This window comes from Cyprinodon variegatus, unplaced genomic scaffold (assembly GCF_000732505.1).
Source record: "Cyprinodon variegatus isolate N-32 unplaced genomic scaffold, C_variegatus-1.0 Scaffold232, whole genome shotgun sequence".
NCBI classification, from domain to species: domain Eukaryota; kingdom Metazoa; phylum Chordata; class Actinopteri; order Cyprinodontiformes; family Cyprinodontidae; genus Cyprinodon; species Cyprinodon variegatus.
Window position 1 is genome coordinate 1,076,660 of NW_015150685.1, and position 2,866 is coordinate 1,079,525.

The 2,866-nt window shown below is 40.8% G+C and overlaps 1 protein-coding gene across 3 annotated transcripts in view; it reads left to right on the plus strand.

Moving 5' to 3' along the window:
• The window catches only part of LOC107088890, a 24,757-nt gene extending 21,891 nt beyond the window's left edge, over nucleotides 1–2,866 (plus strand). For 2 of the 3 annotated variants that reach the window (XM_015381357.1, XM_015381359.1), the window contains exon 8: nucleotides 1,950–2,866. The gene's annotated coding sequence lies outside the window, so the exon portion shown is untranslated. Of the gene's footprint in view, nucleotides 1–792; nucleotides 1,216–1,949 lie in introns of those variants that run through there. The other variant, XM_015381358.1, reaches the window with a different exon arrangement.

The window sequence follows — 2,866 nt, forward strand, 5'->3', positions numbered from 1 at the left end:
CCCGAATCCATTTCCTCTCCTCTGATGACTCCTACACCTAATTATGCATTGATCTCCTTTTAAAGCCTCTTCTCCTATATAGTATGGGGCGCCCTTTGTAAAGATGAGCCGTCAAAAAATAAGGAGCAGTATTTATGGTTATTTAGCGTATTTTAAGAGAAAAATAAGGGGTTTATTTTTTTTATTTTTTTTCCCTATGTAATTCATTCATTTATATAAATCGTACTTTGTTAAATAAATAAATAAATATTTAGCTCCAAACAAAATATTTAGCTTTTTTAAATAAATATTTAGCTCCAAATTAAATATTTATTTAAAAAACTAAATATTTAATTGCCAAACTAAATATTAAGCTCCAAACTAAATATTTATTGAAGAAAGTAAGATTTTTATAAATTAATGAAAGACATAGTGAAAAGATGACTTTCTCCAGAATAGATGCTCGATCCACCTCAGCTGGCTCCTTTTCACGTGGAGGAGCAACGACGCTACTCTAAAGCTCCTCTGCGGATCTGGAAGGGTGCGCCAAGCCACCCTGTGACGGAAACTCATTTCGGCCGCTTGTATTCCCTGGTCTGCACACGCAGTTTCTGGCTGTAGGGACATGAAACGTCACAGCCTTCACCTATCAGGATAAAATCCTTAGAGGACTGGTAGACCCTGCTCTGGCCCAGTGGGTCCCAGTTTCGTCCTGTCCATGAAAACACCCAAATTTATGTGGAAAGAGTACACAGATTCTGGAGGGTGAAGGAACTGATACCATTGACGGTCCACCATGTTCCCCTGACCTAGAGCCATGTGGTGCCACCAGCTGAAGGCCACCCCTCAGACTTATCAGGAGCTCAGAGATGCCTTGAGAACCAGGACGAGATCTTCCAGGGCAGCTGCTAAACTGGACCAGCCTGCTGCTTCACTTCTCCGTTTTCATTCTTACTGATCTCTCTAGATTGAACGTTTTCATCAACGATGTGGCGTCCGGTTGGCCTTGACACATTAGGCAGTCGGGGTTTGTTTTTCGAACTGGCATCTGATGTTTTGAGATCATTTGAACAGAATGCTCTTCATTACGCCCACATGTATTTCAGTCTTCTTTAGTTGTTGGCCTCTAAAAGAGATCGCAGGACCAGGGGCGGATTTAGGAAGGGGGCCTTCGGAATTGAGAGACAACACATAAAACAGACCCATTATACAGATAGAGAAATGTAATAGAATAGACATCCATTATTTGTTCTAGGTTGTGTCCCTCTCTTCTTGTCCCTTTTCTTGTTTTCCTCTCTATGTTTTGTACTCAGCTGACTTTTCATGCTGTCTCAAAAGGAATGAAAGATTTTTCCAAGCTCTAAGCTCACTTAGCTGATTGCTCCTTCCTGTGTTTCCAAAAAGGCCAAAGTAAATAACCCAGTCCTTCTTTTCATTGTAGACAAGCCATGACCTGCTTCTCTGTTCTCCATTTTTCATTTGGATGAAATAATAGCTGCATGAATCATGACAGCAGACAAGATAGAGGAGAGCAGGAGGTGGGGTTACCTATCTACTGGCTCTGGAGAGCAGAGTTCACTGCTTTTAGATGTTGTCTACAAAGTCTCCAGTAGCAGAAAAAAGTCGCTAGATTTGGCGCTAGGAGCTTTTTGTAATGAAAGTGCTAGAGGGATCTGAAAAGTCGCTAAATATAGCGTTTTCCGTTTTCCATCCTGTGGTAGTAGATTAGACCCACTATGTTCTTTTTTTTCTTTTTTTTTTTTTAATGATAGCTAGATAGATGAAAACTGAACAAAACCTCAGCTTCGCCCACCTGAATATTTGTGGAATAAACTCAACAATGAAGGAGGTCACAGCCATTTCACTACATGTTGAGATGTTTTCATGCTCCCTGTTCAGCCTGGATGCTTCAACCCCCCTGATTTATAAGGCTGCTGTAATCGAGTCTCTGTTCTCTTTGTCAACATCAGATCGAAATGGACTCACTTTGAGAAGAGGACCATGAGGTTCTAGCAAGAACCTTGGAGACCTTAAAGAAAACAAGATGAAGAGAGGAAGATGAGTGTGGAAAGTAGGATCAGTTGTAAGAGGCGAATGCGTAACAATGATTTTCCTGCTTCTGAACTCTGTATGAAGGTGGAAACGTTTGAGGCTACGCTGCATCGGTGGGACATTACACTTCATTACTGACGTTTGGACGGTACGGAGGGTTTAGGAACAGATCGGAACCAGCTGCTGTTTTTTATGTAATGTTTTCAATGTCAATAAGTAAAGTTTTTTTTTTAAGATGAATCCATGGTGACCCTGTATGATTACTCTGTTAATGACCTGGATTCCTTGGGGGTTCGGGGGGTTATGATCAGTACTCAAGTAAAAAAAATTTTTTTAAATCATCCCCTTCTTAAATGACCATCCACTGTGACATTTTATCACTGAATGTATAAAATCTCTATTATATATTAACAGTAGTGGCAATAGTATTGCCCTTTCAACATTTGGCAGGCTGTGGGCTTACGAGTAGCCTGACCAAATTACGGTGGCCCAGAGGGCAATAGTGATTTCATTTTTGACCTCAGTGGCTCAACCTGTGGAGCAGTTGACGATGTTCTGAACAGCATCACGGCCAAGCGGCAAAGACAACGCGATTTGAGGGACTTTTTAAATAGGCAAAAACAATGCTTCAGGCAAGTCAAGAGTCAGAAGACATTAGCCTTTATAAGCTTACCAGTGTGTCACCAAATATGTAGGAGTCCTAACCTCTGGAAATAGCGAGAGCATGGAAAACTAGGTAAACTAGTTTGAAGCGAAAACATTTTTCTGTCTTTAAAGTTGTCATGAATGATAGACCAAACCTTATAAAGTGGATGGGAATAAAGTTTGGACATAC